Source organism: Podarcis raffonei, chromosome 4, assembly GCF_027172205.1.
Source record: "Podarcis raffonei isolate rPodRaf1 chromosome 4, rPodRaf1.pri, whole genome shotgun sequence".
Lineage (NCBI taxonomy): Eukaryota > Metazoa > Chordata > Lepidosauria > Squamata > Lacertidae > Podarcis > Podarcis raffonei.
The window spans coordinates 73722245-73734438 of record NC_070605.1 but is presented as its reverse complement, the minus strand read 5'-3'; the positions used below and the strand labels follow the sequence as shown (position 1 = coordinate 73734438).

The following is a 12194-nucleotide window of genomic DNA, read 5'->3' as shown; positions in this document are numbered from 1 at the left end:
TGTACCCCCGTAATGTCTGCGTCAGAAAAGCTGTATCGGGATTTGAAATCCCTATTGAAAACACAAGGACTCAACATTCGTGTAAAGCATCGTGATTTATTCTTAGTTTTTTGGCTCGAGAAGATGAAGGAATCAAATCTCACTCTTCAGTTTCTGCAGCTGCAATCCTGTGTACTTATGTAGGAAACAGTCCCATCCACGCTGTGGAATTTACTTCTGTGTAGACATGCCTAAGATTACACTGCAAAACTTTGTTTTCCAGAGTAACAGCTATTTTCAACCAACAGCTTTTTCCCATTTATATAACTATGCTGAAGCCCTTAGTCGTGTTAATATTAGTAGCAGGAATAGTTTGGTGCCTGTGGTAGAAACTAGTACTAGTTTAGTGGTGTTGCCTTAATCATTGTCAACATCCACTGGCAGAATTCGGGCTCTCAAAATTTCAGCGACTCCCTGTATATCGCTAAAATTTTTGCCCTCCCCCTGCCTTTCATGCTCCATTCTACAGCACTGTTGTGGTGCTGCCTGCAATGGGTACCCAGTGTGGCCGCACTAATCACGCTACCCAAAAACCACTTCTGCAGCTTCTAAAGAGACATTGGGATCCTTTCAATGCAGAAGACATGAGAAAGCACACCTAAAGCAGATTCTTAGGTTTGTCTTCATCCACATCCCTTTCTCTTCTGAAGCATTTATTACTTTTGCCCCACCCCCACACTCCTTTATTACTTCAGTCAATGACAGAAGAGCACCTTTCCTGAAGTGGGAGGAGAGTCTCTTCAGAGCTTGTGGGACATAGACCTTTCCCCAACAGCAGGCCTGGGTTGACAGTGTACTGGCAAAAACAATTCTAGAAAACAAAACTTATTGGCAGCCCACTTTTGCTTGGGGTCGCTAGATGTTACTGTGTTACACTCCTGAGTTTTTGTGCACCTTAATCCGGTTTTGGAAACCAGATTTTCGTTTTGACTCAAATTATATTTTTTGTCTGTGTTTTTATACTGTGTGTGATCATTTTTCAGTTCAGGTGAACTTCAAAACATGAAATGTTGCTTGCTGCACCTAGTAAGTTATATAACACTATGCTTATAGTGTACTCCTATGCATGTTCCTTCATAAGTAAATCCCACTGTGTTCAATGGGGCGTACACTCAGGAAAATATGCATAGAATTGCAGTCTTAGAGTTGTATAGATGGGATTGTAGCTAGATGGTAGTTGAATGAAAATGATATAGCTGAGACTGGAAACACTTATTCTGCCCTTTTATTCTAATCAAATACGTTTTATGCAGTAACATATTTCCAAAGGGATATTGCTGCAAGACTCAGTTCCTTTTACCTGTTGAGGATTAAGTTGAGGAATAGTGCTTTTAATCCATGTTGGGAACCAGGCCTGACCTTTACAAATGCTAATGAGCATTCTCCTTGCATAGCCTGTCACATTCATTTATATTCATTTTGCTTTCATTGCTTTTTCCAATAGAGCTTTCAAGAATGTCTTGCTTCACTGAAAGTTTCCCAAGATTACTATATTAGTACTGTTTGCATGTTTCTTGTTAAATGTAAACGGTAATAACTGGAATTTTCTTAGATAAGTATCTTTCTCTCTAATAACACTGTGTCAAAAGTGTTCTTCTCCAGACATTCCTTTTTCTTCTAGATGTCTGTTGAGCTCTATTCCAAGAGATTAAAGTTATAAATTGTGCTACAAACATAGGCTTCCTCAAAAGTTTGACTGGTAGATTAGCCCAAGTTTGCGGGGAAGCTTAAGAAGGTGGGGTGAGGTTTTGATTTCATACTAAGACCCAGCACAACAGTAAGGTGTGGTTGAACCCTTGCCATTCCCCAGCTCACAGGAAGGGAGAGGAATGTGTGCTTTTCAGGGATATTCAATAAGCACCAAGAAGTCTCAACACTTCCAGAGGCCCAGTTTTCACCTAACACTCAAGCCAAACTGGGTGCTATTGTCCTATTACAGTGGTACCTCGGGTTACATACGCTTCAGGTTACATACACTTCAGGTTACAGACTCCGCTAACCCAGAAATATTACCTCGGGTTAAGGACTTTGCTTCAGGATGAGAACAGAAATCTTACAGCGGTGGCACGGCAGCAGCAGGAGGCCCCATTAGCTAAAGTGGTGCTTAAGGTTAAGAACAGTTTCGGGTTAAGAACGGACCTCTGGAACGAATTAAGTACTTAACCCGAGGTACCACTGTACTGCACTGGTGTACAAACCCCCTTTTAGCTTGGGACCAATACATACATACCTCAGAGATATTGTGGGTTTGGTTCCAAACTCCACAATAAAGCAAATACAGTATCAAAATAAAGCAAGTCACACAGTCTTTTAGGTTTCCCAGTGTATATAAAAGTTAAGTTTATACTATACTGTAGTCTATGAAGCCAGGCCCCCTGATTACAGTCTAAGAGTGTGGTCCTACTTCTACACAGATGTTAATGCCTGAGTGGGTTAGGATGCGAGTAAAAGCCCCTTTGCTAGCAGAGGTACACTGCTGGGGAAAAGGATTCCAGAACAGCAGAGGTCCCAGCTGTGCCCTAGCACACAGATAGCTTGCCAGCAGTAAGCCCTGAAACAGAGCAGGGCACCGTAGCTTAGCACAAACTGTGCTTAATCTCAGCTATGCTTTGTTTGAAACTAGCCAACTTCATGCCATGGGTTATGAAACTGGCTTGTTTCAACAACTGTATTTAAAATTAGTTACAGTTTAGGATTTGGACATCATTGAGCTCTGGTAAATAAAAAACAAAAGCACCAGCTCCTAGTCTTCTCCGCTTAGGTTCCCCAAGGCTCACTCCCATTGTGATAAGCCATGGTTTATCACAATCATGCGGGACTACAGTTCTCACCCTCCCTGAGCACTGGCCATGGTAGCTGAAGCTGATGGGGTCTGGAGTCCATGAACATCTGAAGGGCAAAAGGTTCACTGTCTCTGGTTTATCATATGTAAAAATGCATTAGATGAATATGTATGCTGTGTTTACAATACTTGGAATGTGCAGTAATGGTATCCCTTCAAAACATGAGGCCTTCCCCCCTCACTTGGGAATCACTGTGCTAGTTAATTGAAATCAGCACAACAAAAAATCCCTTAGAGAGTTTTAATGTTGTTCTGGTGGCCAGAAGCCCCACCTAGTTTAGTTCTATTTATATCTTAAGTAGGGTCTGTTGACTGCATTTGGCATGAAGAGACTGGATACTTCCTTATTTCTGAAATCTATTGTTCACACAAGATCAAGGATTTAACTATGGAAAAGGAAAGCCAGAGATTATTTACAAGTAAAATTAAAACTAACATTGAACTCTGGTAAGGAAAGCAAATGCTTCAGAATAACAAACAGCTGTCTCTATTCCTCATCCCCAGCTGTTGGTTTCATACAACTCTGCAATAACAACATCAGAAGTTTTTCATTCTTTTCCCATATGGTACTGTCTCAAAGGATATATCTTACAGCTCACAGGGGAAGCTGCACAGCTCTAAACCCCTCAGAAACTATGAGCAGAGAAATGCTTGTGCTATTTTCTCTTTGACACGTTGCCAGTTGACAAAAAATGAATCCCGTTCAGATACTATGCAAGTGTGAAAAAATGTATTGTCTATTGCTGTGGAGACATTTTTGATGCCAAGTTGTGACAGCAGAAAATTGTATGGCAAAATGTTTTTATTCTTGCTCAGCTGTGCTTAACGTTTAGCTGGAATTTCAGAGTTCCCATCCTCAATGCACATCCATTTCTATTGAAGAAATTGTTCCAGAATAAGGGGGTGTGTGTGTATGAATAACTATTTTAAATACAGGTTTGTTAAAATAAACTCATTTTCAGACACGAGCTCTACCCAATCTTTTTTTGTGCAGAAGATAAATAAATGGGATGCCTAAGGGTGTGGTCAATACAGATCAGGTATTACCTGCCATCCAGTCCATGCTTGGCTTAGGGCAGATGAACAGAATCAAAGTTCACAATCCACCAGTGGCATCCTATCCTAGAGAGGGAGGCAGAAGGAGAAAGAGGAGAGGAGGTCCTGGTTCTGCTGACAAGGTAGTGAAATTTCCTCCTACAGCAGGCACAGGAAACCTGTGGTGCTTTGAATGTGGTTGACTCCACCTCTCATTAGCCCCAGCCTGCATGGTCAAGAATGCTGGGAGTCATAGTCCCATTTGGAGAGCCACAGGTTCCCCATCCCTGCCCTACAGTTCCAAATTCTCCCACCAAGAAGTGCCTGCTGGGAGTGAGAAGGGAAGATGAGGACCATATTCAACAAAATTTTTGTGTCACAGGAATCCATCACAAAGATTCCCGCCAGTGCAGTGTGACTTCCGAATTTGCTGCCAAGGAGTGTGGTGGAGTCTCCTTCTTTGGAGGTCTTTAAGCAGAGGCTTGACAACCATATGTTGGTGTTTCCTGCTTGGCAGGGGGTTGGACTCGATGGCCCTTGTGGTCTCTTCCAACTCTATGATTCTATGATTCCCCCTCTCCTCCGCTGCATGCCTCACACCATTCCCAAATCTGCTTTGGAGGATTGGAGGAATAGATGGCGGGAGGATAAAAGGAAGGCGGTTCCATTGCACAAGGAAAATCCTATACTGATAGCTGAAACAGTTGTGGGATTATTTCCGAATTAAAATTGGAGAAACATTTTGCTCAAGCTCCCTAAGAAATTCCAGAATAATTATTGCAGAGAGGCAACAGGCAGCCTCCTAAATGGGGTGTCCTTTGGATTGCAGAAGCCTTTACTTCTCATGGCACACAGGACATTACTGTCCCACACTCTATCCTCTGCGCAGACAATGACTTAGAATGATCTTTAATGGATTGAAAACAACAACAGCAATGGTTGATCACTGTTTATATAGTTTAAAAAGTAATACAAACATAATACAAATATAAATATAAAACGTTGCTGGCTCTTAACATTGCTGTAATACCATTGGTTACAATTAATGGTTAATGAATTGCCTGGTCCATTTAGAAAAGAGATGTTTCTGAAATTATGTCACTAGAATCCATTCAGTCTGAATGCATTTTATCACTTCATTACTCAGAGAATGAAGTTTACTTATTTTTCTAATACTTGGATCTCATTGGAAATAGCATTACTGCTAAAGCAAGTAAATGAGAGTAGTGGCATCTGGCAAGGGACAGCATGGCCGTATTTGGCTAGAATTACACAACAAAATGCAAGATTTGCAAAGGAAATACACTCATCTGTGCTGAATGTCTTGCAATTGGCACAGTTTTTATTTTTCCATTTTATCATGTAGGGAACCTCATATCAGCTGTACCACCGAGCAGGGCTTTCTCTGACTAATTTTCCAACATTGTGGTTTACAAGTGTCTCCAGAATTAAGTGAAATAACAATCAGTTCGTCTTTGTTCATAATGATCTTTGTCCATAATGCTGCAACAATAATTCGTTTATTATATTTATATATTGCTTTACACATCCAGAAACTATTTGCAATACTAAAATACATAACAAATTCAAAAAAATAACACAAACACAAAATGCCAACCATGTTCCTTCAAAGAAAAAGTCATCTGAGACAGTACAAAATACTCCCTCCATTCACACAAGACCACCAAAAGCCTGATAATCAGTGCTGTCCAAATGTCTGGGAAAATGTCTTTGCTTGGCACCAGAAATACTGTATGACGAAGACAGCACTAAGTGAACTGCATTGGGGAGACATTCCACAGTCAAGAAACTACCACAGAAAAGGCCTACTCTCTTAATTAATAAAATAATCTTGAACGATAATAATAATAAATAAAGGCAACACATTTTAAATGACCCAAGTAAAATGCCACAAAGTAGTAAGCAATATTTTAGTAGGTCCTAATGAATGTATTGCCCTACTGTGAATTTATTAATTGTTTTCCAATCACTGTAGACTATTTTCTTCACAATAGGTAACACATAGAACTCTTTTTAAAAACATAGGTTGTTATTATTTAGTTTGGGGGGCTAATTTTATCCCTGCCACTAGCATTACACTGATACAGGGTGGAATGGAGAAGAAAACCAACAATGTACACACTGTACTAGGAAACCAACAAAAGGATGAAGAAAATTATCAGAGGCAAGCGGCAAAGTCTTTTCTCTGTAGAAAACAGTTGTGGAGCTCTTATCAGAAGCCGCAGCATGTTTACTGCTTCAATGATTGCCCCCCCCCCCTTGAGCTGATTCTCTGAAATGTTCCTGAATTGTTTGCAGTAATTACACCTGAAGATTTAAAGTAATGTTCCTGGGGGGAGGGGGAGAGAGGTAAAGGGCAATTAATAAATGGCCTGTTTTATTTTCCATTTACATGGCTGAGAAAACATTCCATTAAAAATAAAGGTAGTTCTTGATTACTGTACACTTGTTTGTTTTTTGTTGTTTTTTTGAGAAGTAGAACAATCAAATAAAAATAACTCTGCATTTTTACAGTTAGATATTTTGCTAGCTACAGAGGTAGGAGACTTTCCTGTCTAGGAGCCTTTGATACTGAAGTTGTCTAGCCTTTCTGAATACGCTGCCTACTGCAGCTGCTAGAGGACAATGCTACAAATATCTTTTTGCACAATAGAATGTGTTCTATAGAGCATGAAAACCCTCTTTGACAGCTGTGATGCGCAGTGGAAAACCTGGCAACAGATTTAGTAATTTTAATATCTCAGTTGCTATGAATAATAGTGTCAATGTGAACAAAAGCCGTATAAACGGTGAGTCAACTCTTCATTCCTCCGTGAGAAGTCATTTAACTCAGTTCCACATATAACACATTAAAATGATTCTCCCCTCCACACCCACAAAAATACAGCACACTGCTAGTCCCAAGGATGGTGTGGATACAAGTTAAATTGAATCACGTGGGGCTTATTTCCAAGTAGATGTTTAGGATTGAATTTCCTGGCAGAAATGCAATGCAATACAGCTACATCCTTGCCGACTGCTGCTGCTGAGTTTCCAGTCAGATGCGTCCTGTAATAAGAACAACCTTCCTAGGCTAGAACAATGATTAGTCTAGCTTCGTATTTTGCCTTTGACAGCCGCCCGGCCTGGATGTTTCAGAGAAACTACAATACAGAAGGGAAAAGGAGATACAAAGCATATATTCTACCACTGAGCCTCATTCCTTATTGCTAATTCCTCGTTTCCAACTTAGAAGTCCCCTAAAGACAAGAACAACATTATGAATATTCTAACATTGCTGAAAATAGGAAACATGTTAAAGATTAACAGGTGTGTCAAGAGTTAGATAGATTTAGGTTTATGCTCTGGACTACAGAGAGTGTGAAAAGTGAAAAGATCGCACTGACTTGCAAATGGGTTTCTGCATCACTTGGTGTATGGACCATTTGAGCGGTTTGTAAGATGTTGGCTTGACACAGGATACAGACTAGCTGTCGGAGACAATGCTTTCCTTCTGAACTGTTAGCGCTAACCTCTTTGTAAAAAGAGCGCTCAAGGTAATAAAAAGAAAATTGCCAGTAGCTGCCTGGGAATGTGTTTCTTGCAATTTCCTTGACATCTATCTTCCCCACCCCCATCAAACAACAAAGGCTGAGTATGGCAGATACAAAGTAGGTCACTCTTAGGAACGAGCAGTGGGGGTAGGGGACTGATGCTTACCTCTGAATCAGCAGGGAGCTAAATTCTCTAGCAATGTCCTTGTGAGTTGATTTGCAGGGACAATGTCTGAATAGCTTGCCTTCTAGCATCCCAAGCATTCCAAGCATCAAACTAGGTTAAAAATAAGTTATCAGTGCATTTGGAGAACTGAATAAACACTTCATTTATCTATTACTTTCAGGTTGTTCCTATGGTCCTGGTACTCCATGTTGCCACTAGGTAAAGGGACCCCTGACCATTAGGTCCAGTCTCGGATGACTCTGGGGTTGCGGCGCTCATCTCGCTTTATTGGCCGAGGGAGCCGGCATACAGCTTCCGGGTCATGTGGCCAGCATGACTAAGTCTTTCTGGCGAACCAGAGCAGCGCACGGAAACACCGTTTACCTTCCCGCCGGAGCGGTACCTATTTATCTACTTGCACTTTGACGTGCTTTCGAACTGCTAGGTTGGCAGGAGCAGGGACAGAGCAACGGGAGCTCACCCCGTTGCGGGGATTCGAACTGCCGACCTTCTGATCGGCAAGTCCTAGGCTCTGTGGTTTAACCCACAGCGCCACCCGCATCCCCACTACACCACTACACCAGGGCTAATGTCGCCACTACACCAGGGCTAATGCCAGCATGCTCATAGGTCAACCAGAAGCACAAGTTCAACCAGAAGCACAAGTTCCTTGTGTGATGTTTGGAAATATCCTTTTAAACGTAGAACCTCCATGATCTTGCAATGTCTGAAATATAGAAATTTCCAGAGCAGCTTCCATTATTTGATGTGTGCGTGTGTGTTTGTGTATGCATGTGTTATATTTGATGGCTTGGAGTTTTGTGTACAAATTGACCTGCAGAGCAAAGGGGAACTTTGAGGGGAAGATTTTAAGAGAACATATTAAAGGTACTTTGCTGCGTGTGTTGACTCCTAAAAATAAGCTGGCTAATACTGATAAGAATTTGTGAAAATATTTGTGAAGTAAGCGTTAGATAAGGTAGTTGTATCAGACAGTATTTGAAATAAACAAAAAAAATTATTCTGAAGGTATCTGAAGAAGTGTGCATGCACACGAAAGCTCATACCAAGAACTAACTTAGTTGGTCTTTAAGGTGCTACTGGAAGGAAAAAAAATTTTTGTTTTGACTATGGCAGACCAACACGGCTACCTATCTGTATTTGAAATAAGTCCAATGTCTGAGCAGTAGGCCTTTATCTTACCAGAAGCAGAGCATCATATGCAATACCAGATATAAGGCAAGTAGGATTATTTGTTTTATTTATTGTTTCTGTAATGTATTTATATCCCACCTTTCTGCCAAGCTGGGTCAATGGGTTAGATGGTTCTACAAGCTGAGAGTGTTTAAACACTTGTCTTCGTACACAAAGGAGGAAACATAGCCCAGAGGGAGGATGGCTCTCCATCCCATTTGTCCATCACTACCATGACTTTCTCCTGTGAGGCTTAATCACCCTCACAAAAAGGTGAGGGGTTTCTCTCCAGTTCAGTGCTAGCTAACCTCTGGGAGGCCATGCCAGCGGTGGATGAGGCCACTCCAGACTCATGAACATTCATGGGAAACAGCCACGCACATCAGCTGGGAGTGGGGGTAGTGGTGGATTTATAGGTATATGAAGTGTGCAAAAAATTAGGGCACCCTGCAGCGGAGGGGCCCTCAAGTTATTAGTATACATTGTTAACTGAGAGGATACTTTTGAAACATGACTATAAACAATGAATGGCTATTGCTGAATTCTAGAATCTTAGTTTGTTGCATTGTTTCCAACCTTTATTTCTCCTACTCCCCAATTAGAATCAGTGGAGGCTGGTCCGCTAGGGTGGGGAGTCACCAGCCTGGTGCCTATGAAGGCCTTCATTGGTGCCGCTGAACAGGTTGCAAAACTCTGAGCTATCAAAAAAAGAAAAGAAGGTGAGACAATCTAGCCCATCTAGAAATAAAGTTATGAAACCTCGGAAAGCCACTACATAAACAATACTGTTCTGAGCTAGACGGAAGTATAAGGCATCTGCCTATGTTTCCTTTGCTTTTCTTATTTCCAGACAACTGGTTGTCTGTTTTTTTTCACCATCATTCAGAATTTTGTGGCCACTGAGTCCTTGTTGGACATTTTGAGGTTTCTTCCATGCCTTAGGATTGTTTTCTGAAGATTTTTGTACCCATGCAAACCTCAGGATTACCCCAAGTCTGCTGATACCTCTGTCTTTCCTTGTACATGGGGCAGTGCACTTCCAGCTACATATAGGGGATGACCTGAATTGGAAACAGAGGAAATGGTATTGCTTGTGGATCACCTCATAAAAAGGCAAGTGAATGTGGACAAGTCCTTGGGCAAAGAGCTGGTATATTTCTTTGAATGATGGCTTTTGTCTCCAAGCTACCAAAAATGGGCTGAACTGGGCTAAGATGGCAACTGTCCCTGTCACTAGATTTATTGCTCACTTTTAACATCAAGGGAACACCCATACAATTTGAGTGCTCTGCAATGAACATTTAGACAAACAAAACCTGTCTCTCCAAATGGACAGCCCCTAATATTTATTCCTAATAGCAAAAGCATAAAGGAATAGAAAAGTGAACAAAGCTATTTATTCATTTTGAGATTTTAAAAGCCAACATTATATTGCAGCAGTCATATATCTTAAGCTGTGTCTTCCAAGTAATGTGCTATCTCTGCCTAGAGTTAAATTGCTTGCTTTGGAACTGGCAGAATACAGTTCAGCCAATATGTCTGTCCTGCCATGCAGAAAATCAGGAAAGCTGTGAGCAGGGTGAATGATAGCTACATGTTATGCAAGTGATTGACACCTTGGAGTAGAGACCTAGAAATTTACTGATCCAAACGTAATAAAGGTATTTGGACTGGAAACTTATATGGCGTGTTAAAGCATACACTGATTATGAGAAAGAGTTTATTTTAGATCTAAACTGCTTTTTATTCAAACCCAGCACTTTAAAACAGAGATGAGAACTCTGTATGTCCTCTTGAAGCTTCTGGACTCCAGCTCCCATCAGCTACAACCAGCATTGCAAATGATTAGGGATTGTGGAAAATGAACCCAAACATTTGGACAGCTGCAGGTTCCTTGACCCTGACTTTGTCACCTCTGTTTGCCTCAGTTCCTCAGATCCCCTTCTTGAGAAAGTTTAAAACACAGGATCTACATCTTCTGTGAAGAGGATCAAAAAGAATTATCTGCAACCTTATGTTCCTCATTTAGCACACCTTTGACTTCCTTGTCATACAAAGGTTTTAACTGCCCCTCTAGCCAGTCTCCTATATATGTGTGTGGTGGTACTGGTATTCAGCACTATTTTTCTATAAAAAGAGGTGCCGGAACTTAACACGAATGCCTCCCTTGTTCTCTTAGAATAGCAATGGTGCCCATTTGAGAGGAGCTGGAACTGAATTCTGGTGAGTTCTGGCTGCAAAAAAAAAAAGTCCTGTGGCATTTATCTTTTTAGCAGTGGGTTTTTGCATCTGTTATCATCTTCTTGCGTGTCTTTTGCCAAAGCGTGTGTTCCTTTTTTATTCTTTGGACAAGATTTCCATTTTCTGAAGGAACATGTCTTGCCTCTAATAGCATCTTTGACTTGCCTCATTAACCATGTTGGCATATTATTCTTTGACCTATATGTCCTCAATCACATCCAAATGTGTTACAGTGGTACCTCAGTTTAAGAACTTAATTCATTCCAGAGGTCCGTTCTTAACCTGAAACTGTTCTTAACCTGAGGTACCACTTTAGCTAATGGGGCTCCCACTGATGCTGCACAATTTCTGTTCTCATCCTGAAGCAAAGTTCTTAACCTGAGGTACTATTTCTGGGTTAGCGGAGTCTGTAACCTGAAGTGTCTGTAACCTGAGGTCCCACTGTACTTGCACTTTGGCTACTGATTCACTAGGGAACCTGCAAGCATCAACTGTCTCCACATCCATGCTTCTCCCTTGCTGAATCGGGACAGGTGTTTTTAGTGCAAAAGGAAAAGGATTGTGGCAAAGACAGCTTGATATGATGCGATAACAGACACAATAGAGAGCCAGTGTGGTGTAGTGGTTAAGAGCGGTAGTCTCGTAATCTGGTGAACTGGGTTCGATTCCCCGCTCCTCCACATGCAGCTGCTGGGTGACCTTGGGCCAGTCACACTTCTCTGAAGTCTCTCAGCCCCACTCACCTCACAGAGTGTTTGTTGTGGGGGAGGAAGGGAAAGGAGAATGTTAGCCGCTTTGAGACTCCTTAGGGTAGTGATAAAGCGGGATATCAAATCCAAACTCTTCTACAATAGACTGCAAACCTCAAAGCCAAAGGCACTCACTACTGAAACACAAGTAAGAACCACCCAACTAGCCTAGGGAAAGGAATGACAGTCAAAAACAGAAAAAGTGTAGCAGAAACGATCCAGTGTTGCACATTAAATTAATGAAATTGAGGACACCACCTCCAGTATGCCTTTCCCTGTTCTTCCTACAGAATTTGTATCCAGAGATAGCCATGCCCCACTGGTTCTCTCCCTTCCACCAGACTTCCATTACGCCAACAATATCTCTAAGACCA

General features: G+C 41.4%; 1 long non-coding RNA gene across 1 annotated transcript; it reads right to left on the bottom strand.

Annotated features, from left to right (window-relative positions):
- Positions 1-5236: 5236 nt before the first annotated feature.
- Positions 5237-7848, bottom strand: LOC128411738 (uncharacterized). Its single transcript, XR_008329899.1, has 2 exons — positions 7637-7848; positions 5237-7080 (listed from the first exon to the last, which is right to left on the bottom strand). It is a non-coding gene; the product is annotated as an uncharacterized LOC128411738 (long non-coding RNA).
- Positions 7849-12194: the final 4346 nt, after the last annotated feature.